The following is a 27,362-nucleotide window of genomic DNA, read 5'->3' on the forward strand; positions in this document are numbered from 1 at the left end:
TGGGTAACAAAATCATCTGTACACCAAACCGCTGTGACATACAGTGTACCTGTATAACAAATCTGCATGTGTACCCCTGAACCTAAAGAATTTTTTTAAAAAACCTTTTAAAGGCCGGGTACAGTGGCTCACGCCTATAATCCCAGCACTTTGGGGGGCCTAGGCAGGCAGATCACGAGGTCAAGAGATCGAGACCATCCTGGCTAACATGGTGAAACCCTGTCTCTACTAAAAATACGAAAATTAACTGGGCGTGATGGCATGCACCTGGGGTCCCAGCTACTTGGGAGGCCAAGGCAGGAGAATCTCTTGACCCCAGGAGGCAGAGATTGTGGTGAGCCAAGATCACGCCATTGCACTTGAGCATGGGCAACGAGAACTTGACTCCATCTCAAAAAAAAAAAAAAAAAACCCTTTGACATAGATATCTTAAAAGCACATCAAAAATCCACCTTATCTTGGAATCATGAGGAAAAATTATATAAAACATAAATTGAGAAACCATAAAATCAGATGAGGCAACAGTTAAGCTTAGTGACTCAGGCATGCCAAGGACCTAATGTTTATGAGACATGGGATGGAGGATTAAAGGTTTGTGTGGGGCCTGACTGTGCTCTCCATAACATGCCACTGATAGTCATCCCTGCCTTCGCAGAGCTGCATAGCCCAGGAAAAGGGGATGTGAGAGTCAATCTGTCAGCGTTGCTGCTGGTCTGTCCCTCACAAGCAGCCAATGCTGTGGAGCATGCTGGTGGGAGAGGTAGCGAGATGGCCACTGTATTATCCTCCTCATTTTTGAGATTGAAGATTTGTTGCTCCCTTAAGAGTGGAGTACTAGAAGAAACAAGGTGGTATCCCAATCAGCCATTTTAGAATTTCCAGCTGTGACGTTTTCTAACTGAGTGATCTGGGTGAGTCTCGCCACCTCTCTGACCTTCGGTCTCTGAATAAGTGAAATAAAGATGTTGTGAGAATTAAAGGGTACAGTTACATGAATTCCCTTCAGTAGAGCGTCCTCGCTGTGCAAAGGGAGACCCTTCAGTTCTTTTTGTGGAATAAGGAATGATTTTAGTCAATCCATACATAACACATTTACAATTGTTTTAATTATTCCAGGAGGGGAAATAAGGTTAAAGTCAGCAAGCAGCATTGGGAAAGCGCCTGGGAGCTGGGCCTGGGCCAGTCAATGGTCCTCCTCCGGGAAGTTGTGAAATGTAGCTTGCCTAGAGATTTTGGAGCGAAGGTTAGATTGCACTCCACTGCTTGGCTAAGTCACGGTTCCATGGGGAGAGGGCTGGTCCTTGGTGGCTGCCAGAATCTCTTTAAACCACCAGGTTCCCCCCCTTCCCTCTCTCCTTTATGTGCAACTGAGCTTCTCCTTTGCACTGGTCCCCACTGCCTCCCCAGCTCCAGCACCAGGGTTCTCAACTAGTCACCACTAATGGTTAGAGATCCAATGTTCTTTGGGAGGCCAAGGCAGGCAGATCACGAGATCAGGAGATCAAGATCATCCTGGCCAACGTGGTGAAACCCTGTCTCTACTAAAAATACAAAACTTAGCCAGGCACAGTGGCGTGCACCTGTAGTCCCAGCTACTCAGGAGGCTGAGGCAGGAGAGTCGCTTGAACCCAGGAGGTGGAGGCTGCAGTGAGCTGAGATTACGCCACTGCACTCCAGTCTGGGTGACAGAGCCAGACTCCGTCTCAAACAAAACAAACAAAATCCAATGTTCTAGACCAATGGCTACACAGCAGACAATTAGAGTAAATGCAGGGCTTTCTGGGTAATAAGCCCCTCCTCCTCACTTTTATCACAATGTTAGAACTTGAATGGGGAGAAAGGAACAAGAATAACAGCCCCCAGGAAACCAGTTTACACAGCACTGAGAAGTTAGGTCATTAGCAGTTCAAAAATTGTGAAGTAACATCTTAAAATTATGGTATATCACATGACAATATCCAAATTCTTGGGTTTTGTTGACAAAATAAGGTTTAACAAACCTATTATCTGCATCCTCTCCACCCGTCTACCCCAGCCACAAGAGCAGAGGCTGAAAAATAGCCACCTCATCTAATTGAGGTAAGAGGTCTCCGATTCACCACTATCATACTTGCCCACCTCGGGCATCAATGAAACCACCTGCCTGGCCCTTTGGTGTGGGTAATTTGAAATCTCAGGGACTGGGCTTCCAAGCGCTGAAGTCAGTAGATCTGGGTTTTAATCCTGCCTTTACCACGTAGGACTTAGAGCAAATTTCTTAACTTCTTTGATATTCGGTTTCTTCATCTTAAAAATAAACATAAATGAGTTCCTACTTTATGGGTTGTCATGAGGATCAAATAAGATAGTGTATTTATTTATTTATTTATTTATTTTTGAGGCAGACTCACACTCTGTTGCCCAGGCTGGAGTGCAGTGGTGCAATCTCAGCTCACTATAACCTCTGCCTCCTGGGTTCAAGCAATTCTCATGTCTCATCCTCTTGAATAGCTGATATTATAGGCATATGTCACCACGTCCAGCTAATTTTTGTATTTTAAGAGATGAGGTTTCACCATGTTGGCCAGGCTGGTCTTGAACTCCTAGCCTCAAATGATCCTCCCATCTCTGCATCCCAAAGGGCTGGGATTACAGTCCAGGCAAGAGCCACCATGCCCAGCCCAAGATAGTATATTTCATGGCCTGCATAGCACACGATAGTCACTCAGTAAATGTTAGCTGTCGTCATTACTATTGTAGCCACCATCACTACTGTCATTACTCCCATGTCACTGAGGATTTCCTGTGTGTACCAGCCAGTGTTGGCCACAATTAGCCTGCGCGTCAGTCATGGTGTCCCCACCACTACTAGTAATAATGCACAGGCCAGCCCTACGCTTGGCAGGAACATTAGAGAGGGGTTTCTGCATTGGGTAGAGAGACAGATAGACCATACATTTCCTTCCAACAAGACAATTGAGGTATTCATTGGCATAGCTGGCATTTTTTTAGATCTCAATTTTATCAAATCCTCACATTTGCTTTATGAAATATTTATTATTATACTCATTGCACCAATGAGAAAACTGAAACCCAGAGAGGTCAAGTAACTTGCCAAAGGTCACAAAAGAATGGAAGCCAGACGTCTTTCTGCCCCTTCTCAGGAAAGATGTTTCTTGATGACTGAGGAAACTTCTAGCAGGAGAGTTTCCCAAAGTGGCATTAAAGCATGGCTTTACATGACTGAGGCCAATTGTTAAGCAAGCAAAATGTGTGCTGCCAAAAGTTTTGGAGCACCAGGGTATAGCCCTAAAGGCCAAGCTGAATTGAAGTCAATAGACTGGATCATTTCCTGGAAACCAAAGCATTAACCTTTATGTTCCCAGTGACCATCTCAGTACTTGGCACAGCACTTCTCCAAGCCTCAGTTTGTCCACCTGCAGAAGGGAGACAATACTTGTACTTACCTCATACCGTTGTTAGAAAGCTAAATGAGTTTCTTCATGTGTGTTAGTCAGCTTGGATTACTATAACAAAATACCACAGACTGGGTGACTTAAACAATAGACATTTATTTCTCACAGTTCTGGAAGCTGAAAGTTCAAGATCAAGGTGCTGGTAGATTCAGTTACTGGTGAGGGTCCTCTTCCTAGCTTGCAGAAGGCCGCCTTCTTACTGTGCCCCACATGGTGGAGGGAGAGCCCTCTTTCTTCTTCTTCCTATAAAGCCACTAATTTCATCACCAGTGTTGATGCTCGGGACCTCATCTAACCCTAATTATCTCCCAGGGACTCACCTCCAAATGTCATCACATTAGGGATTAGGGCTTCCACATACGAATTTTGCAGGGACACAGTTCAGTCTTTCGCAGTATGTAAAACTCTTAGGACGGTGCCTGCCATATGGTATGTGTTGGCTGTTACTATTATTATGTATTATCATTGATTGCAAAATCCACATTCTTTCCACTATCCTATCCTGCCTCCTATATTGGAGTGATTATTTAATATAAAACCTAATGCAAATGTAAAGAAATGAAGGAAAAGAAAGAAGGAGGGAAGGGGAAAAAGAAAGCAATCTGACTGCACAGTGGAGGATAAGATTACAGTCAGGGTGCCTATTGCTATAAGACAATCCAGCCGGGCGCGGTGGCTCAAGCCTGTAATCCCAGCACTTTGGGAGGCCGAGGCGGGTGGATCACGAGGTCAAGAGATCGAGACCATCCTGGTCAACATGGTGAAACCCCGTCTCTACTAAAAATACAAAAAATTAGCTGGGCATGGTGGTGTGTGCCTGTAATCCCAGCTACTCAGGAGGCTGAGGCAGGAGAATTGCCTGAACCCAGGAGGCGGAGGTTGCGGTGAGCCGAGATCGCGCCATTGCACTCCAGCCTGGGTAACATGAGTGAAACTCCGTCTCAAAAAAAAAAAAAAAAAAAGACAATCCAAACAGGCATTATGGGAATTTCACATTCATTCACTCCTCCCACCTCCCCTGAAGAGAGATGTGGCTTCCTCCTGCCACACAGGAGTAAAGGGAGCACCACCCTGAGAACAGGCAGACCTGGTTTCTAGAGCTTGCCAATGACTCCCTGTGCAGCCTTGGGAAAAGCACGTGTCCTTCCTGAGCTCTGTTTCCTCACTCACTTAAAAAAAGGCTTGGGATGATTATTTTGGAAGTTCCCTCCAAGTCCTGTGACAGGAGGGAACAGAGTGTAGTGGAAAGGCTGCAGACCTTGCCACCAGGTAGACCTGGATTTTGGTACTGGCTGTGCCTCTTACCAGTCATGTGACCTTAATCTAGTCATAACCTGTCCAGGCCTTGTTAATTTCAACAATTCAGCTCAACACCTTAAAGAGTTTCCTCTTGCTCCTCACTCACTGAGATTCCCTGACTTCTCCAACTAAAGCCACATCCACCGTGCCTCAGAGAGAGTGAGACTTTGTCCCTGGAGAAGACAGTGAGCCCACTTTTACTTTCCTTCAAGTATTTAGGCCCTTTCATCTTCAGCTATTTGAAAAGGTCATGAGGACAGCTCTCAGGCAAGTTCCCAGACACTGCAGTTTTGAAAGCTCATGAATGATGAATGCATTCCCAAAGTCACCAGGATCCAGCCAGGAAATGTCAGTTCCCTACATGACTAAGCCCCTCCCAGTTAGCTTGCAGATGCTCACACCTTTGATGGCCCTTTAGACAAAGTGAAAGCAAAGGCAGTAAGATCAAAGACCAAAGACTGGAGAGGAACTGTTCGTAAGCTGCAGACACTATAAGGAAGGAACCAAGAAAATCCAAATTAATTCTGGGGATGCATGCGGGAGGCAGTTTGGATACCTGTAAGAACTTAGAGATGAAGGAAAGCTCCATTCTAAGACTCAAAATGCACAATCATCATCATCACATTGTTTGAGCAGGATATCTGGGGTGTGATCCAAAAACAACTTTATTCAATCTGCTCTATGTGGCTAGATCTACCCTGTCCCCTCAGATGAAATCTAAGGCAAGTTCCATCGGGTAACAAAAAGTCCTCCAGCCACTTTCACCACCAGAAAAAGGCTCAGTTCAATAATCAGCATAAAGTGCCCCATGTAATTGTTACAGTGTCCAAGTCCATTTAAAGTGAAAGCTTCTGCATCCCCTGGCTTAGGCCTGCTCCCTGGTGGCCCTCTGCATTGGAAAGGTGGTGTTCTGGTTGCAGCCGCAGGGAGGAGGGGGAGGGGCAGCACAGTTCTTGCCTAACTGGTACTCTTGCAGGCTCTGAAGGCATATCCCGGCTTGGCCAACCTCTCAGAGGGCACATCCATGGCTGATTCTAAGCCCTCAGTGCTAGGGAGGGTCAGCCACAATTCTCTTAACCCAGACAAAGACCCCTCCCGTGGCTGATCACTTAGAACTCTTTTCTCAGTCCCTAGGTGTCAAATTCTGCTTCCTTCTGCCTGTCACTAGCTCCTCCTGGTGCCCCTCATTGTCAGCAAGTGGGACCACCCAGCTCTCTTTCTCAGGTAGCCCATATACCTGGTGCTGAGAAAATCTGGGAAGGCAGGTGGCCCCTTGGTCCAGCACCCTCTCTTTGCTTCTGTCTGCTCAGTGGCCAGCCAAAGTCTCTTGCCCTTTAGATTTCTCAGATGTGAGTTGAACATCAGAGGAAAGCATACCCAAGCACTGCAGAGACACATGGAGTTCTCTGAGTGGGCTCATGGAAGCCTTGTCCCTAGGCGCAATGAAGGGAAGGATATCACCTATCTCTGGGGGCAAAGCTGAAGGCCAAAGCTCACTGATGGCTCCCTCCAGAATCTCCTCCAGATTTTCCTAGGCCACGGCAATTCCTTTAAAGGTAGGGGTCTGTGAACAGTAGGTCTGACCAATCAGCCCTATTGGTCTTATACCTTACTTTATAACTGGAAATGTTGGACACGCTTTCTCAAAGAGTTTTAGCAGAAACAAAGACACGAAGAGTCCTTTGTTAACCTCTGTTACAAAACAACCCAAAACTGAGCACAGCTGAGTCAAAAATGGCTCATTCAGGAAAATTTTAACATAATCTCACAAGAAGTATTTCATTTTCTAAAGAAAGAAGGTGTATATAAAACATAGTGATAAAAATAGTCAATGTTGAGTGGTACATCAATGGGTACTTGTTATATTATTCACTGTAGTTTTGAAGTTTCTTGAAAGAAAAGAAAGTCCATATCAAACAAAAAAGAGAAAAAAGGGTATTCATTCATTCATTCTTTTTTTATTATTATTTTATTTTTTGAGAGTCTTGCTGTGTCACCCAGGTTGGAGTACAGTGGCTGATCTCAGCTCACTACTGCCTCCACTTCCGAGGTTCAAGAGATTCTCTTGCCTCAGCCTCCTGTGTAGCTGGCACTACAGGCATTCACCACCACACCTAGCTAATTTTCATATTTTAATAGACACAAGTTTTCACCACATTGGCGAGGCTGATCTCAAACTCCTGACCTTGGGTGATCTGCCCACCTCAGCCTCCCAAAGTGCTGAGATTACAGGCATGGGCCACAGCAACCGGCCTCATTTATTTATTTATACAACAAACATTTACTGAGCACCTACTATAAACACTGTGTTGGGTACTAGGGATCCAATGACCAAAGGTCCTGGGATTCTACCCTCCAGGAGCACATGGATAGAAGCACATGGAGCATATTTGTAATACCATGGCCTCTCAGTGTGCATGCATTTAACTTAAGCAGTGTGATGGGCAGAAAAGGTCCCCCAAAGATGTTTGTCCTAATACCCACACCTGTGAATATGTTGCCTTTTATGGCAAAAGCAACCCTGCAAGTGTGATTAAGTCGAGGCTATAGAGATGGGAAGATTTATCTGGGATTGTCCACGTGAGCCTGATTTAATCACAAGAGGTGTATTAAGTGAAAGAGGAGAGTCAGAGGAGATGTAAAGTGGAAACAGAGGTCTGAGCAAGCAACTTGCTGCCCTTGAAGGTGGAGGGGACCCAGACCCACAGAATATAGGAAACTCCTATGAGATGGAAAACAAGGAAATGGACTCTCCCCTGGCACAGCCAACACCTTGATTTTAGCCCAATGAGACCTCTTTTAGGGTTTTGATCTCCAAAACTGTAAGATAATAAATTGCTATTGTTTGAAGCCATTAAATTGGTGATAATCTGTTATGGTAGCAATGGAAAACTAATATAAGTAATTTTAACTAAAATCATACAATAAAGGAAAGGAGGAAGAAAAATGGTGAAAGTAAAAAAACCAAGTAATATGTAATATAAAGATTTGAAATAGGGCAGCAATTCTGCCTGCCTTTCTGCCAATGAGATGTGCCCCAGAGCAGGACTGAAGTGGGGTACATGATGCTTTTTCTCTATTTGGTCTCAGTTTTTAAATGTAAGCATCTTGCCACAGTATGGCTTTAGAGAAGTCTCGAGCAAAATGACTCTCTATGCAATTTTCTACTTATGTCCTGATTTTTAAATGTAAGCCCTAAACAGATAATGTTATTCTATTGGAACTGAGAGGCAGTTGACTCTAGTGATTAAGGGCTTGAGCTGTGGAATCATACAGACCTGAATTGAGTAACTCATCTGACCTTCACTAGCTATGTGACCTTAGACAAGATACTGCACCTCCCCTGGCCTCAGTTTCCTGATAAGTAAAATGCAAATATAATGGCACCTTCCTCCTTCTTTGTGGTAAGGGTTAAGTTAGATCATGCATATAAAGTCCCTAGCACATAGTAACCTTCTTTTTTTTTTTTTTTTTTTTTTTTTGAGACAGATTCTCACTCTGTTACCAGGAGTAACATGTAATATAAATTACATGTTATATGTTACTCAGCTCACTGCAATCTCTGCCTCCTGGGTTAAAGCAATTCTCTTGCGTCAGCCTCCTGAGTAGCTGGGACTACAGGTGCATGCCACCATGCCCAGCTAATTTTTTTGTATTTTTAGTAGAGACAGGGTTTCACCATGTTGGTCAGGATCATCTCGATCTCTTGATCTCATGATCCACCCACCTCGGTCTCCCAAAGTGCTGGGATTACAGGCATAAGCCACTGCGCCCGACCACATAGTAAGCTTCTAATAAATGATGATAGACAGTACACTTCAAATTATTATTAGGATCACCCCTGCTATTGTGACAGAATTGCTCTCCCATTGCTAATTTGACAATTTGGCTCCTTGATAATTTGCCTGCCTCTAGTATCCCTTGCACACGTCCATTATTAATAGGCTTCCCATTGTTATTTGGTTTTCTTGTTGTTGTTGTTGTTGTTTTCTATTGAGACAGTTTCACTGTTGTTGCCCAGGCTGGAGTGCAGTGGCATGATCTTGGCTCACTGCAACCTCTGCCTCCTGGGTTCAAGCAATTCTCCTGCCTCAGCCTCTCAAGTAGCTGGGATTACAGGTGCATGCCACCACGCCCAGATAATTTTTTGCATTTTTAATAGAGATGGGTTTCACCTGGATTTCACCCAGGCTGGTCTCTAACTCCTGACATCAGGTAATCCACCCACCTTGGCCTCCCAAAGTGCCGGGATTACAAGTATGAGCCACCATGCCCGGCTCTTATTTGTTTAGTAGACAAAGTCTTCCAAAAAAATAGGGTCCTGTGGGAAAATAGTGAAAAGTAGATCCTTCATAGTGAAAAAGATAGATACCAAGGATGTCATCGCTTACAAATATGATTCAACTAACATACAGAAAGAGGAACTCATGCACCCAAACACAGCACCACAGGAAGGTAGACAAAGGACTAGAATTTGGGCCTCCTAGCTCCCTTCTCACTTCCTTTCTAGCATGCCACATGCATATAGACAATGCCTAATTATAAGACTGCTTCAAAATTATAAAAGCAGACTATTGAAATTTCATCAGAAACCTCAACAGAGACCCTGTTTTAAACTGGGTTAAGTGTGGGTATTCCTTATGCTGTCCCCTAGTGATTTGTATACATCCACTTTCCTAAATCTGACTCCTGAAATAAAATATGCAAATATCAAATGTCAGATACCATAAAGATGGAGCATTTTCCATGTATCCAACCTTCCAACACCCTTTGTTGCCGTTATTTTTCTCCCCTGCAGAAACGTATTATAAGAACAAACAGACAAAACAACAAAATTAGCTTTTCTAAGGTGGGCACAAAGTTAAGTTAAAGAGGGAGCCCCTTTTAATTACTGCTCAGGAGAGCTTCCTTCTGGAAAGTACTCCCTTCTGTCCCCCAGGTTATCCCAGGTTATCCACACCCAGGTTATCCACAAAACAATATTGGTTCTGGACTTCTCAATGGGAAAATGTCTTTAGCTCTTTCCATTGAAATTTGGAAATAATCCTGAGTCTTTTGGGGACAAATCTGATGAACACATTGAGTGGCTAACTAGGAGACACTGAATTCTTCTTCAGATCCTCCAGATTCTGCCCGATCTGGAGGCTCTTGTGAGACTCAGAAATGAGCACCCTGGAAGCTTGTCCCAAAGGAAAACTCCCAGTATTTTGAGCAATGATAAAAAGCTTGGGAATTTGACTTTTTGCTTAGAGGAGAATTTCAGAACTAATGTTCACATTTGCTGAAAACGTAACACACCAAGGGGAGTCTGCGAGCCATCTCCTGTAAATGCACCGTCCTCATAGCTATCCTGTCAAGCAGATACCGTTATTATTCTTACTCTCATCTTGTAGATGATGAAACTAAAATTAAGAGTGGTTCAATCATTTGTTCGAGGTCATACAGACAGGAGAAGGGGAAGTCGAGATTTGAACTTGTATCTCATGGGGCCCAAATTTCATGTTCTTAACCCATACTGTTCTGCATGGGAAACTCCTACGAACCTTAACCACCAGAACACTATGATATAGAAAGAGAAAGAAGAAAACTTCTTGAAACTTTATGATCATGTTTTGGCGTCTCCAGTTCACTTATTCAACAAACAAACTTAAATACCTACTTTGCATGGAACACATGATTATTGTGAAGTATTGAGCAGTTAGCAGAACAAACTCAGTCTCTGCCTTCCTGCAATGGAGAGTCTAGTCAAAGAGATGGGTATTAGCACTGGGGCTTTTTAAGGAGAAGAGTAACATGACCACCAATTCTCATTTGGAAAAGAGCTCTCTAGCTACAGTGTGAAATAGACATGATCCATTGAGCACCAAGTTTAAAGGAGATTTTTTAAAAAAAGAATTTATGTCTAAGAAAGTCAATTCCTCCCCTCCTCCTCTGGGCTGCCCCACTTTTTGTTCTTCTTGTTTGTACATCACACCAAGTTGTTTTTCTTTGATTTCCAGGTCTGTTTTCATTTCTTGATTGTGAGCACTTTCAATTTAGAGTTTGTCTACTTTCATATCCCCAGCATCAAGCATATTGCCTGGCACATAGTTATTACATATACTTATTACCTGACATATACACATATGTATTTCTGGCTCACAGTTATTACAATACATATAGACTGGCCCATAGTTATTACATATACATATTGCCTGGCCCATAGTTATTACATATATATATATATTGCCTGGCACATAGTTATTACATATATGTATTGCCTGGCACATAGTTGTTGCCTGGCACATAATTATTACATATATGTGTTGCCTGGCACATAGTCATTACATACACCACACCTATTGCTTGGCACATAGTTATTGCCAGGCCAACCATGTTAAATGAGTGACTTCTCACTGCTCATAAACTTGAATTATATGTATTGCTATGTAATAGATAAAATATGTAGTTCATAAAAGCCCTTACATGGGTGTGTATGTGTGTGTGTGTGGTCTTTAGTTAATCTTCTACCAACAAGCCAGAGCACAGTCACTTTTAGCCTCCAGGCCTTAGTGGACATTCCTGTTGTTTGCTGTATGGTTGCTAATGTCAACCACATAAAAAGGCCTGTTAGCTGCCTGTGGCGTAGGAGAGGAGTCTGTGTTGATCATGCTAGTGGTCGTTCCGTGTTTGAGCATTTAATTAATAACAGTTGATTTCTCTTTAGTTGATTAAGAAGGATATAATTTACATTTAGTAAAGTGAAAAATTGTGTTTGTGTTTGTTGTTTCCCTTGCAAGACTGATTCTTAGCATGTCTTCCCTTTAAAAAAAAAAAAAAAAAAAAGGCCCTTTAAATGTGCAGTGGCTCACCCCTGTAATCCCAGAATTTTGGGAGGCGGAGGCGGGGGGATCATATAAGAAGTTCAAGACCAGCCTGGACAACATGGTGAAACCCTGTGTCTAGTAAAATACAAAAAATTAGCCAGGCGTGGTGGCACGTATCTGCAATCCCAGCTACTCGGGAGGCTGAGGTGGGAGAATTGCTTGAACCCAGAAGGCAGAAGTTGCAGTGAGCTGAGATTGTGCCACTCCACTCCAGCTTGGGTGACAGAGCAAGACTCTGTCTCCAAACAAACAAACAAAAAAGCCTTTTAATGTACCAAAAATCATAAAGAAATATGAATTAATCAAAAATTATGGTAAGAATTGAAATGTCAACCTAGACACAAGCTTCTCATTTGCTTATTGTTGATCTTAATTAAATATAACGTATGCTCACATTTTAAAATTACATATATATTTTAATTTATTCTTTTCTCAGTTTACAATTTTAGTTTTTATACTGGGAACTTCTTATCTTGTATTCATCATATTTTGAGGATCCTAGTCCCAGATCTTTGTAATCTCAGTTTTCTTCTACCCACTAGCCAAATCTCCTGTGCCTTCCCCCATTTATTCATCCATCCATCCACTCAGTCAGTCAGTCAATGAACACTTCCCAAGCCCTTCTTTCCCAGGTGCTAAACCTGAACTAAGAAAGGCACAGTCCTTGGTAGGGAGCTCATACTCTGCTAAATGGAACAGACCACGCCTGCTCATGTTTTAAGTATCAAAATACAGAACTCTGTTTCAATGTGAACATTCACACTGGAAAGCCTTTACGCATGCCTGCCTGGTAGATTCAAAGTGCTAATGACATTTGGTTGACATTGTTCTTTCCCCTTCCTGATGGCATTGCCAAAAAATGGTAGCAAAGTTCTAATTCCAGCCTACTTCCTTGGAATGCTCAGAGGATGAAAACACATAATGAATTTGAGATGCTTTAAAACCTGTAAAGTTCTGTTCCAGGAAGAGTAATTTCAGCAGCAGTACTTGTGAGAGTAAACTTCAGAGTTCATTCAGAGTTATAGGCACTTTTACCTCACAGAATTGGCTGGGATAGAAAATGTCACCCCCACTTTACAGGTGCAAAAAAAGAGGGCGACTGAAGGAGTCTCCCATAATGCACACTTATGCATTGCTATAATTGATGATAATACTTTCGGTTGTCCCCATTTCCCTGAGTTAATCACATGGAGTATTTTAAAGCCTGCAGTTCAACGTCTGGTGCATAACAGATGAGCAATGAATGTTCCTTGAAACTGACTTCCACTAGCAGTTTTGCATATCACTCTACAACCCCCACCCTTTCCCCAAGTGATGGGTGTCTTTCTGGAAAGACCATGGAAGAAACAAACAAGGAAAGAAGGGTGTTTGCCCTCCTCCCAAAATCTGGGAAGAAAGAAATAAAGAAAGAGGGGTGTTTGGCCTCCTCCCAAAATAACTGTCCACCATTTACATTGGTATGTCACCATCAGTATTGACGTGTGCATAATTTTAACTAATACTAGCTTATAACACCATCTGCTTGATGTTGCTAATTATTTACTCTTTAGAGTAGATTCATAACTACTATGATAAATGTCACTCTCACTCTTGAGTGTTCAAACATTTTTTTTTGGAGGAAGACAAAGTGTAAAGGGATGGTTGGGCAACAACAGGCTGAATCTCTTTATTTCCCCCACTTAGCCTTATCTTCAGGTCTTGATTTCTGGTTTTGGAGCTGGCAGAAAGAGGATCTCAACATCAAAAGGCAGTGATGTTCTATGCCAAGAGATTCTGGCAGGAAACATCCTTGGCCATGCTATCCCCCACTCACCCGCTCACCCTGGGTTAGTGGAGTGAAGGAAGAGGCCTGAGCCCTGCAGAGCAGGGCTGTGGGGAAGACTGTCTGTGAAGGATAATCCTGAGGAATGGAGAGCACCCAGTCCAGTGTGCGTTGGCCAAAGAGGGGCAACCTCAGGGTAGCAGATAGATGGGTTCTTCTGGCAAGTAGGTGAATGAGCCTATGAAAACCTCAGCTCCAAGCAGCAACATCGCAGTCCCCAATGAGCTCTCCACACATGGCTGAGAGGTCAGGAAGCAGACTCCAGCCACTCCCTGGGGAAAAGATAGGCAACAGCTGGTGATATGTCAGGGAGGTGATGTCCCAGGCAATGTGTAGGATATGAGGAATCAGGGATCTAGAATGCTGGAGGGGATACTGAGCCAAATCAGTTAAAAAAAAAAAAAAAAAGATTGGAGAACAGAGAAAGGCAGATAAAGAGGCCATTTGGGTACAGGCTCAGCCTGAGAAACTATTGCCTAGAATTTAGGCAATCTTTGGCAACAAAAGCAACTATAGACTCATCTACTGGTGGAGAAAAGTCTCCTTTTAGCCCCCTGGCCTGGAGAGCTGAGAGCAGGGTCCAGACTCCCTCTGCAACCTTCTGACCGTCTCCATCTGGACTGATATCCTCTATGCCTGAAGCACACCTACCTCCCCTCAGTTTCTCCTCTCTCCTGTATTAAATCCCATAATGGTCTGGGTGCAGTGGCTCACGCCTGTAATCCCAGCACTTTGAGAGGCTGAGGTGGGCAGATCACTTGAGCTCAGGAGTTTGAGACCAGCCCTGGGCAACATAGTGAAATTCCATCTCAACCAGAAAAACCAAAAAAAAAAAAAAAAAAATTAGGCAGGTGAGGTGGCACATGTCTGTGGTCCCAGCTGTTGAGAAGGCTGAGGTGGGAGGAATGATTGAGCCCAGGAGACAGAGGTTGCAGTGAACCAAGATAGTACTACTGCACTCCAGCCTGGGCAACAGAGTGAGACCTCATCTCAAAATCAGTCAATCCCATATTGACAGTTTCACATCATTTGCTTTTTCTTGGTTTACTTCCTTGTTTGGGGGGGAAGGCATTCTCCAAAATTTCCTGAAACAAGGTATATGAGAAGTAAAAACTTTTGAAGCCTTGAATATCTAAAAATGTTTTTATCCCATTTTTTAATGAATTTAAGATATTATTCCACTGTCTCAGATTCCAGTGTTACCAGTGAGCAGCTGGAATGCTTTCAGGTTCCTTACCTCTTGTCTGAGCTTACTCCTCTCTGGAAACTTCTAAACACTTTGTTCCCAGAGTTGTGAAATCTTACAATGATGTGTCTTGGGTGGCTATATTTTTATCCATTATTCTAGGCACTCAGTGGTCCTTTACATCTTGGAACTCATACTGTTCAATTCTGCAAACATTTTTGAATTATTTTATTAATGATTTCCTTATTCATTTTCTGTTTTTCTTACCGGAACTGTTATTATTTAGATATAGAATCTCCTACGTCAGTCTTCTGATTTGCTTATCTTTTCTCTCATACTTTTCACTTCCTTGCTTTTGTTTTGCATCCTGGTTTAATTTTTGATTTGTACCATTTCCTAAGAGATCTCAACCTCATCTTCCAATCCTTCTAATGAGTATAATTTCCCTGAAAGTTTTTCTTTTCACTGTTCTGCTCCCTGGATGGACTCCATCTTCCCCAAGTCTCCTTTCTCTGTTTTGATCTCCATCTTCCCCAAGTCTCCTTTCTCTGTTTTGATCTCCATCTTCCCTGACACTGGCTCTCCTCAGATGTCTGCTGGTATTTAAGAACTGGGGATGAGAAGCTGGTTGAGCTTGCAGGTGGGGCTTATCAAAGTGAATGTCACTGCAGAAGAGCCAGCCAAGCCAGTGTTGGGAACTCCCAATGTTAGTCCCTTTGGTTCTTCTTGGAATTAGTCAGATTAACTAGACTTTCAGAGAAGATCCTTCCAGTACCCTGTGTTGTTGGCAGAATAATGGTCCCCAAAAAGGCTCATGTCCTAATCTTTGGAAGCTAACAATATGTTACTTAACATGTCAAAGGGGCTTTGCAGATGTCATTACTTTGAGGCTCTTAAGATGGGAAGATTATTCTGGATTATGCAGCGTGCCCACTGTTATCACAAAGGCTCTTATGAGAAGGAAGAAAGAGGCTCCAAGTGAAAGATGTGACTACAGAAGCAGAGGTCCGAATGATGAAGGGTCATGAGCCTAGGAATGTGGGCACCTTCTAGAAAGTTGCTTCCAGAAAGACATCTCTACCAGCACCTGGACTTTAGCCATTAAAACTGATTTTGAACTTGTAACCTCCAGAACTGTGAGATAATAAAGTGAAGTCACTACGCTTATGGACATTACAACAGCAGTAGGAACCTCATACAACCTGTGGCTGGGAGCTGGCAGTGGGATGGTCTCAGCTTTCTGTATACAGATATATACTCACATCCTTTGTTCAGTGGGATGCTGTATTAGTCCATTCTTGTATGACTATAAAGAAATACCTGAGACTGGGTAATTTATAGAGAAAAGAGGTTTAATTGGCTCATAGTTCTATTGGCCGTACAGGAAGCATAATGCTGGCATCTTCTAGGCTTCTGGGCAGGCCTCAGGAAACTTAAATTAAGACAGAATATGAAAGGGAAGCAGGCCTGACTTATTTGACAAGAGCAGGAGCTACACACTTTTAAACAACCAGGCCTCATAATAACTCACTCACAGGCCGGGCGCGGTGGCTCAAGCCTGTAATCCCAGCACTTTGGGAGGCCGAGGCGGGTGGATCACGAGGTCAAGAGATCGAGACCATCCTGGTCAACATGGTGAAACCCCGTCTCTACTAAAAATACAAAAAATTAGCTGGGCATGGTGGTGTGTGCCTGTAATCCCAGCTACTCAGGAGGCTGAGGCAGGAGAATTGCCTGAACCCAGGAGGCGGAGGTTGCGGTGAGCCGAGATCGCGCCATTGCACTCCAGCCTGGGTAACAAGAGCGAGACTCCGTCTCAAAAAAAAAAATAAAATAAAATAAAAATAACTCACTCACCTGCTATCATGAGAACAGCACAGAGGAGACATTGCTAAACTGTTCATAAGCCCTACCCCCATGATTTAATCACCTCTCACCAGGCTCCACCTCCAATATTGGCGATTACAATGAAACATAAGATTTGGGTGGGGACACAGATCCTAATTATATCAGGTGTCTTGCCTCAACTGTACCTGGTGTCCTTCAGCCCAAAGAAATTCAGTTGCTCACTGATATGATTTGGCTGTGTTCCCACCCAAATCTGACCTTGAATTATAGTAATCCCCATGTGTTAAGGGTGGGGCCAGGTGGAGATAATTGAATCATGGGGGTGGTTTCCTCTATACTGTTCTCATGGTAGTGAATAAGTTTCACAAGATCTGATGGTTTTATAAATAGGAGTCCCTCTGCACAGGCTCTTTTTGTATGCCACCATGTAAGATGTAACTTCCCTCCTCCTTTGCTTTCTGCCGTGATTGTGAGGGCTCCCCAGCCATGCTGAACTGTGAGTCAATTAAACGTCTTTCCTTTGTAAATTACCCAGTCTCAGGTATGTCTTTATTAGCAGTGTGAGAACAGACAAATATACTCACCCTTTCAGGAAAATAAATCTCCAGCTTTCCCCAGGTAGGGGAGGATGAATCTCCCAGAAATGTGAAACAAGGGAGGGTTCTAGAGATCTAACCACTCTTCTCTCCTCAGTTCCAGATACACCTTAAGCTGCCAATTCCTGAGCCATTGCAGGCTTGGCAGTAGAAATCAGGATGCCTCCCATCTTTCCCCACCACTGACTCGGGATTGGGCTTTCTACAGACTATTGTCACCTGCTCAAATCTTGCTGTTATCTTCTCTCCCATTCTCCCTGTCTTCATCAGAGTGTGTCTTAGAAGTCTTCATACATCCTTCACACTTGATTCTGGGCCCTGGGGGATCTTCTGGGGGATTTGGTTGAGGACACAGATCCTAATCATATCAGGTGCTCACACCCACCCACCCCCACCTGTCTCTTTCGCAATGCCACACTGCCTCTCCACTTACTTGGGAATGTCTCTTCTGAACAGGGTCACCCCACCTACAGCCCTTCCCCCTTATTTAGACCACACTTGCTCAGAGCCAAGGCAGCCGTATGCCCCAACATGGTTGTAGTAGCTGTTAAAATACTGCAGTGCCTCCCTGTTGAGTGTGAGTAGCCACAGTGTCTAATCTCCCCAAGTTCCTCTGGCCACCACATATGCTCCCTGGCTGGATTAGATTGCTAGGCCTGCCATAACAAAATACCACTGGGTGGCTCAAACAACAGAAATGTATTTTCTCACTTCTGGAGGCCGGAAGTCCAAGATCAAGGTGCCAGCTGGGTTGGTTTTGGCTGAGGCTTCTCTCCTTGGCTAGAAGGTGAATGCCCCCTTGCTGCCTCTTTGCATGACCCTGCCTCTGTGCACGCACACCCTGCTGTCTTGCTGTGTGTCCTAATCTCCGCCTATAAGGCCACCAGTCAGATTGGATTAGAATCCATTCCAAGGGCCTCACTTTACCTTAATTGCCCCTTTCAAGGCTCTATCACCAAATACAGTCACATTCTGACATACTGGAGGTTAGGGCTTCAACATATGAATTTGGGGGGGGGGGGGCGGTCACAGTCCAGCCTGTAACACTGGCCTTCTCTAACTCTAGCCTAGGACTCTCATTGCCTCTTATCCCCACCGTACTTGTACTCACATATCTGGAATAGCAGCTCTGAACCTGTCACATTCTTGATTTCTCACTGCAAGCCTGGGCTATGAAACCAGTCCTGTGAAGACAGCCGCAGCCCCAGGCCCCCTGCCGTGAAGCATAATGGGAAACCATGAAGCTGTTTGTGTTTATTGTCATATTTTTATGTCCCAACTGCTAAAAATATTTTAAAATAAAAATAAAAACAATATATACTGTACACATTTATCGTATATGACTGTAAAATAAAAATTCTCATTTGTTCCCTTGAAGATTTGGCCTACTTCTGCTTACATTTTAGGATTCAGTTAGTAAATACAGTAAAAAAAAAATCTTTGGACAATGACCGTTCATACCCTATTTACATAAGCTTTTAGAAAAGGCTACAGAAGGTGGAAAACCTTCATGAGGAAGCATGTTATCGTGGATCAAAGCAGAGGTTTTGGAATCAGACGGACCTGCATTTAAATTCTGCTTCTGCCTTTTATTAATGATGTGACCTTGAGCAAACTGCTGAACCTTTCAGTTTCCTCATTTGTAATAATACCTGGCTCATGTGGCCACTGCAAGAAACAAGTGGGATAATGTACACCCAACATCCACACGAGGTCTGGACAATAGAGTGTGTTGATGGAGAAATGGAGACTCCCTCCCCCATCCCCCCGGAACCACAGGCCTTCAGAGAGGTGTACACCCCCACCAGTGAGACCCCCTCCTTTCATCCCATCCCCAAGGTGGCACCTGGGCCCTGATCTCATTCTGTTCTTTATAAAATCCTTCATCCCCTTTCACCCAATGAAGAGGGCTTGCGCAAATCCTATGTTAATAGATTCCTTTGACCAATTCACTAGGCAGGTTTTACATTTGAAAGACTGACAGCTTCCCTCAGCCTTTCTTGAGGGGCCCTGGGGAGGGTCTGGAAACCTCTCAGAGATTAACTTCTGGCTTCCTCAGCCCCTCCAACTAGCTCCCTGTGAGCCGAGGGAGCTTCACCCCTGGGCTTCACCCCTTCTCCCCTGCCTCACCCCCAGAGTATATAAAGGCAGACTTGCTGACAAAGTTTAGAAAATAAATGGAGAGGGATAGGAAGGAAAAAATGACACTACAGAGCCCCACACCGCTTCCGTTAACCCCACATTAGTGACCTCTCTTAGTCTTCCCAACTCCTCCATGCGGTCCACATCGTTGGAGGAGACAGATTCAGAAAGGTTAATTAACCAGCGCCAAGTGGTAGAGCAAGATTTGAGACCATGTCAGTGAGACTGAAGCCAAGCCCAGTGTTCTTTCCAATGTTCCCAGCTGCAGCCTGGGGCCCTCGGCTCCCCCTACAATCTCCCTCGTCACATTCCTCTGCCCCTCTCTTAGGGCATCCATCACATTCCTGTGTTAGATTCCTTGAGGATAGGTCCGTGTTTGACTTGTTCAGGACCGGAGGGGTGCCTGATTCTTTATTTTTTTCCCCCACAGTACCAAACACATTTTAGGCACTTAGGTTGTGTGTGGAACATGAACAGATGAAGAGTTAAAATAATAAGAGCATAAATAAATGAACATGTAAGCTAATAGACAACATATCTGTGAATAAATGAACTTAGAAGTGGTTGACTGGATGTGGATAAATGGATGGATGGATGGATGGATGGACGGATGGATGGTTGGATGGATGAACAAGGACTTGTAAGAAAAAGTAAATGCGTTTTTTTCACATAGGCAAAAATAAGTGCGTACACATTAATTGCATGAATTGCATGGGTGTAGTAATAGGCAAATGAATGAATATATCAATGAATAGTAATGTAAATGAACATGTAAATTAATGAATCAATAAATACATATACAAATTAGTAATATTAAGTGGACAAATGAACACATGAGAGTGAATGGATAAATTAATACATAAATGCATTCATGTAAGGAGGAATGAATGAACCGATGAATCCATACATGCAGCAATTAATAAATAGGTGAGTGAATGAGCCAACAAATGGGTGAACGAATGCTTTCTCCATTTTCCCAGATGACACCAGCCCCTGAGCACACCCTGTAATCAGAAAGCACAGGATTCAGAGGGCCCACCGAGACTCCAGGAGATAGCATTCAAGTTGATGATAGTGGTCTGGGTTGGGATTAAAGATTAGGGCCCAACTGTGCATAGATAATGCCTATGCTGGAGTCACCTGTAGGATCTGCTACATCTCCTAGGAACCAGACAAGGAGGGTTACCAGGAGCCCATTGGCTCCAGCAAGTGAGAATTATGGGTCATTGCTCCAGGGAGCTTCCAGACAGAGCGAGTCCTACTCTCTACACCCACCCAGCGCCCCACTCCACACCAAGCCCAGAGCACAAGCAGGCAACCACAGACATTAATTCTTAGCATCTAAGAACAGCCTCCTTTAATGAAGAGGCTGCTGCAATATCTTTGCAACAAGCAGCAACCCACATGTTTGATTACAACAGGTTGAGCCATTCCACGCTCCCCAGTGCCAGGGCTCAGGGAAAGAGGGAGGAAGAAAAACAATATCTAAACACTAAGCAAGAACGCACACTTTCTGTCACAACCAGCCCGTGGTCCTGGCTCTGTCCAGGTTGAAATGTCTATGGCATTTCTTGCCGAAGAGCTCAGCCTCTTAACTCTTCTGCCTGTCCATTGCTAAGCGATGCTTTCCTTTGCTTTTTTTTTTCCTTTTTCCGCTTTAGAATCAACCACGATGGGTTTTGAATGACTGACACCTTCTCCCTTCTCAGCACGGGGAGCCGATTTGGTCAGGATTGTGGCAAACCGGTATTTCAAGTCCCTTGGCAACCCCCAGTGCCCTGTCTCCTGAGGATTGAGCTTCTAAAGGACTGTGAGGAGACAAGACTTCTGGGTGAGAATCAACACGTTCCTCTTTATTTCTTTGCTGCTGCATTCAGCCTAGGTCGCTGTTTCAAAGAGAGGAGAGGTTGGTTGGGAGGAAAGGCTGTCCTGGAAGTTAGGAATGGCACGTAAAAAGAAACACACTACGCTGTGTTCCTGCTGCGAGGGGGAGAGGGAGCAACATGAAGATTCCTAGGAATTATGACTTAACATTTTCAGTTTTCACTCTTGACATTGCTTGTCTTATGATGCAACCTTAGAGTAATACCTGCCACTGGAGGTCGGGTGCCTGTTGGCCTAAGACATTTGTCAGTCGTTGAATTAATGATCCCAGCTTCCCACTTGCACCAGAAGGATCTGTCCCTGCTCACAGCTGGGGATGAGCCTGAGGGGAGCGGACCTGCACAGCCTATGTGCTATCTCAGAATTGTGGAGACAGTACAGTGTTTAGTGTAGCACCTTTTGTCTCTGCCTCTGGTTTTCTTTTTCCATCAAGAACTGCTTGAAAATTATGTATTTTTTCCGCAAAGGGCTTTGAGCACAGCATCAGGAACGTCTACATAGCTATTCGCCCTTATGCCCCAGTTCAACTTTGGGATTTGTTAGGGGAAGGGGGTACAGAGGGATAAAGGCAGTAGGAGAAAGACGTTGGTCTTGGTGACTAACTCCAAACAACAGCTGCTGACAAAGATAGTGATGTGCAAATTACTGATTTTTATTGGACACTTTGGGGAATATAGTTGTTTGTCAGGAAATGAAAGAGAATGTTTGTGCTTATAAAATTATATGGAAAATCAATGTGGTGTTAAGTATATTTTTCAGTTATTTGAGTCAAGGACTATTCTCCAGCCAATTCTAGCAAGCACTAAGGGAGACAGAGGTTTCCTGAAACCCAGCCAAGGGGCTGAACAGAAAGGCCAAGCTGTGGTTTATTGCTGCTCTCCGTCACTTGGGGAAATGCCTAGGGTGGGTGTGAAGGGACTTCGGGAGCCACGCAAAGTTGCAAACACGGATGTTCGACCTTTGTTATTAACAGCAGTATTCAGGACGATGCTAGACAGAGCATTCTGCCTATTTCTAGTTTTTCTTCTCTTGTGCTCCAACCCAGGGATTCTGGGTACTGAGCCCCTGTCACAGGTGGGGTGATCCCTGGAGGAGCTGGGAATTCATAAAAGCATGCTGTAGGGGAGGAGAAATGGGAGAAAATGGAAACTCCACCTTGGCTCAGTGGTTCAACAGATGCCTGCCATCAGTAGAAGTGGGGTGTTTGGTGTCACTAAATGGACCTGTGGCTCTTGGGGCCTTGGACAAGGATATGAAGCCCAGGGACTTGGTCAAGCCTATGAAGGGAGAGTATAGAACACTCAGGGATTCTGCCCCTTTGGAAAACACTTGACACTGTACCCTTGATGGAGGTCTTTGACATGAAGGAATTAGTAAGAGTAAGATGCTAAGCAATCTACACAGAACTCTTAGAAGATGAAAATTGATGGTCAGGAAGCTACTAACAAAACTCACCTGTGACTGTAAATTTTTACCAGTTGATAATGTGATTACTTTTAAGACACTGAATTGGAAGCAGACAGTCTTTGCTGCCATTCCTTCACTGTGTAACCCAGTACAAATCATTAGCCTCTCTGAGCTTTGCGTCACTTTGTCCACGCACTTTCTTTTGACAGGGTCTTGCTCTGTCGCCCAGGCTGGAGTGCATTGGTACGATCTCGGCTCACTGCAACCTCCCCTTCCTGGGTTCAAACAATTCTACTGCCTCAGACTCCCAAGCATCTGGGATTATAGGAGCCTGCTGCCATGTCCAGCTAATTTTTGTATTTTTAGTAGAGAGGGGGTTTCACCATGTTGGCCGGGCTGGCCTCGAACTCCTGACCTCAAGCGATTCACCCACCTCAGCCTCCCAACGTGCTGGGATTACAGGCATGAGCCACTGTGCCTGTCCTCCATGTATGTCCTTATAAGGAGCTGCTTAAGGTACCTTACTGCTCTAAATTCTGTAATATTATGGTGAGGTGTTCCTATTGATTAGTGAAGATCACAGTTCAGTGGGTGAAGATGGGACCTGGACTGAGAAGGATGCAAACTGTATTTGTGTTGCTTACCAGCTGTATGTTATAGGAAGGTAACTTACCCATCCTTTGCTTCTGTTTCCTCATTTGAAAAATAAGTTTTGGTTGGTGTGTTGGTTTATTGATTTTTCTTCCATCAGTAGAGTTGTGGTGAGGATATAACATACAGTGGTACATGCCAAATACTCCCAGCTGCCACTATGCCCAGTTAATTTTTGTATAACACAGGGCCTCCACCACAGATACATAGTAGCTGTTGATGTTACAAAAGGGTGTAAAGAAAACTACTTTTTGTCAAGTACTCATTTTTTTTTAACTTTTATTTTAGGTTTAGGGGTACAAGCGTAGGTTTGTTATACAGGTAAATTGTGTGTTATGGGGCTTTGGTATACAGATTATTTGGTCATCCAGGTTAAGCATAGTACTTGATGGGTAGTTTTTGGATCCTCTTCCTCCTCCCTCCCTCCACCCTCAAGTAGGCTCCAGTGTCTGTTGTTTCCTTCTTTGTGTCCATGTGGACTGTGTTTAGCTCTTGCTTTGTAAGTGAGAACATGTCGTATCTGGTTTCTGGTCCTGTGGAACGCAACACATTTCAATAGTGTCCTACTGCTGAGATTTACAGAAATGGTCTCAAAAATAAATAATAAATTCCAGCTAATTATTATCAAAGACCAAAATGATCCCTTTGTAATTGCAGAATAGATCCAATCAAAGGGCTACATTAAAAAGATAGTCACAGCAGAAAACCCAGAAAAACAAAAACAGTGGAATTCCACATTTATCTTTTCTACTACACATCAGTTTCATCATCTGTGAAATGGGGGAATAATGACCAAGAACTGTTAGAGAATTACTTGTTGTAATATATACAAAGGAGGTTTCACACAGTGCTTGAGGCACTAGATAAATGGTGCCAGTTATTATGCTGACATTATTTGAAATTCCTGATTTAGAAAATACAGATCGAAGTATAAACAAAACCTAACACTGTTTTTAACATAACGTCCCTGCGACTTGGGCTCCGTTTTCTCCGCAAGAAGGTTGCTCAGTGCCTGTCTTCTTTCATCGACTCATTCACTCATTTTCTGAAGTGATGGGTAGAGAGAACTGAAAATATTATCTGGATTTTACTCAAGTTTTACAAATTTCTCAAGGCTTTAAATTGGGTAACACTATCCCCAAATGTTACTGCTCATTTCAGCAGCGGAATCTCCTTGCCAGAGAGCAGTGAGATTTGGGGGTGAACTATCTCTGGCTGATGGGACACAGCTGGCTGTGACTATGGCAATTTTAGGCCCAAAGAAGGCTTGCAAAGTATTTGATAATACAAATGAGAACCACAAATCCCTTAAAAATACAGGCCATGATTGGCCTCGTTCTCATTTCTATTAGGGTTGAAATAGATCCAATAAGATGCCTGCAGAGCCTCAATCTAATGGTTGGATTCCCTGCCTCATTTCAAGGCCCAAAGATATGAGTTTGTGTGCATACAGATTAAGCCAAAGTTTCCAAAAAGAGAGTATAAGATGTTCTAAAATATTTTAAAATGTACTTATCAAAGTTAGGTGATAAAAATACCTCTGCCTGGTACATTATTTTCCAATGCACTTGCAATAGTATTTGCTCATTAATTCTGTCCTGTGGATTTCTCTGTGAACCTCTAGTAGGAGTCGCTTCTTCCTTCATGTGAGTGGAGGCAGTATTGAGTGCTTCCCCCCACCCCACTTACTTACACATTCAGTGAATTACATACAAATCCCTTAAATTATGGTGACCTATTTTCCAATGCAAAAAACATTAAGGGACAACAGGTTAAGTTATTTCTTAGTCAGGTGCAGCGGCTCACACCTGTAATCCCAGCACTTTGGGAGGCTGAGGTGGGTGGATCACTTGAGGCCAGGAGTTCAAGACCAGCCTGGCCAACATGGTGAAACACCGTCTCTACTAAAAATATGAAATTAGCCAGGCATGGTGGCGCATGTCTGTAATCCCAGCTACTCAGGAGGCTGAGGCAAGAGAATCGCTTGAACTGGGAGGCAGAGGTTGCTGAGCCAAGATCGTACCACTGTACTTCAGCCTGGGCAGCAGAGCGAAACCCTACCTCTCTAAAAAAAAAAAAAAAAAGTTATTTCTTTAGAAACAAAATACGTTATGATCTCAATTATGAGGAGGAAACAGTAGCAAAACCAAATCAATAAAGATAAAAATACCATTCTAAAATTAGAAATACTACAAAATTTGAATTGTGGTCATCTTTACATGGTAGAACTATCATTTTCTTGTCTCTGCTTTTCCATATTTTCTAAATTTTCCATAATATACATACATTACATTTAAGAAAAATATTTTCATCTATTTTTAAGAATTGCTATATAAAGTAAAGGTTCTTTTTTAGAATGGCATGTTTCTACTCATCCAAATAGTAACTAACAACATTTCAGTTTTGTGGTAGCAAACATCTCATGTGCATCATACCTGACTTTTAAGCAAGTATTCACAATGCATGTTACAGTTTACTGCTTTCATGGTTCGCTGACAATAACCAGGTATGCTCTGATTGGCTTATCTTAACTTCAGATCTGCATTCAGGCTTAATTCTGGGAGGTTCATACCCCTACCCTCATCTCCCCAGACTCTGTCTTGGCAGCTAAACTAGGTGATGGACTCTTTGTGCAGAGCTGTTCAGGGAAGGGGTCTCTGTTTAGACTTTCTTCGTGGGCCTTTAACACAAGCTGCCCAAATATTTTTTTTTCCTTATTTGTTAATAACATTTGTTGGAATTCTTTTCTGATTATTAAGGCAATGCATGTTCATTATAGAAAAGGTTGAAGTTAGCGGGGCACCATGGCTCATGCCTGTAATCCCAGCACTTTGGAAGGCTGAGGGGGGCAGATCACGAGGTCAAGAGTTAGAGACCATCCTGGCCAATGTGGTGACACCCCTGTCTCTAGTGAAAATACGAAAACTAGCTAGGCTTGGTAGCACGCACCTCTAGTCCTAGCTACTTGGGAGTCTGAGGCAGGAGAATTGCTTGTATCTGGGAGGTTGAGTTTGCAGTGAGCCAAGATTGCGCCACTGCACTCCAGCCTGGCAACAGAGCTTGACTCTGTCTCAAAAAAAGAAAAAAAAAGAAAAGAAAGAAAGAAAATTTTGAAGTTAAATGGAAAGTCGAAAATAAAACCCACAATACCATATTTCCTCCGCCAAGAAATAATCACTGTTGCACACTTATGATCTTCCTTCCTCTCTGTGGGTGTGTTTATAGGAGACATTTTAAGCAGCTAAAATTGTATTGTATATACGTGTGTGTGCCTGTGTATGTATACATATGTCATGAACATTTTATGTATTTTTGCAATGTCATTGCAACTATTTTTATAACAATTTTTGTGCATGCATAGTAATACGTGTGCTATTATTTATGAACCAACACTTTTTCCTCGACATTTCAGTTCTCTAACACTCCAACTTTTGTTAATGTAAATAATGCTGTGATAAAGGTATATAATTCATGTCCCCATCTTTGGTTATTTCCTTAGCATAGATTACTAGATTGGAATCAATAAGTCAAAGAACATCAATATTTTTAAAACTTTTTATAGTCAAAGAAATGCAAAGTTGAACAGTAATGAGAGGTGAGCTTGTGTATATCAAATTGAAAAAAGTAAAAACATTTCTCACATCTCAAACATTAGGAATTATTTCTCTTTTTTGCCTTTGATGTATTGATATATAAAAACTAGTTCTTTAATATTGTTTTAATTTTTATTTCTTTGATTATTAGTGAGATGAAATTCTTTTTCATGTTTATTAGCTGTTTGTCTTTATTCTTCTATGAATTTTCATTTATGCCCTTTGTCCATTTTTCTACTATTTTTTCATCATTTCATAAAAGACCCATCTTTATGAAAGATATTAGGTCTTTTCCACTCTGTTAAAAATATTTTCTCAGTGTTATTTGCTTTTTATTTTTTAATGAATTTTTTGGCATACAGAAATTTAAGTCTTATGTAGTCAATCTACTGATATCTTTCATTATGCTTTCTTCCACTTATTATCCTTAGAAGTACCTCCTTATTCAGAGATCAGATACTCACTTTTTCAGCATTTTTGAGTTTGTTTGTTTTTGATATTAAAATAGGGTGTGACTTGTGGCACGGGACAAAATTCTGTGAATATCATCAAGTAGCTAGGGCTTCAAGGGGCCTTGTATCATTAGAAGAAATTGAGCATTGGTTTCCCAGGT

General features: G+C 43.0%; 1 protein-coding gene across 7 annotated transcripts in view; it reads left to right on the top strand.

The window, feature by feature from the left end:
• Positions 1-27,362, top strand: part of TENM4 (teneurin transmembrane protein 4) — a 3,057,282-nt gene that overhangs the window by 2,176,713 nt on the left and 853,207 nt on the right. For all 7 annotated transcript variants that reach the window (XM_032296006.1, XM_032296008.1, XM_032296015.1 and 4 more), the window contains one exon: positions 20,876-21,045. The gene's annotated coding sequence lies outside the window, so the exon portion shown is untranslated. The remainder of the gene's footprint in view (positions 1-20,875; positions 21,046-27,362) is intronic.

The sequence above is a fragment of the Sapajus apella genome, unplaced genomic scaffold (genome assembly GCF_009761245.1).
Source record: "Sapajus apella isolate SASKATOON/1434 unplaced genomic scaffold, GSC_monkey_1.0 scaffold34, whole genome shotgun sequence".
In the NCBI taxonomy this organism is placed as follows: Eukaryota; Metazoa; Chordata; class Mammalia; order Primates; family Cebidae; genus Sapajus; species Sapajus apella.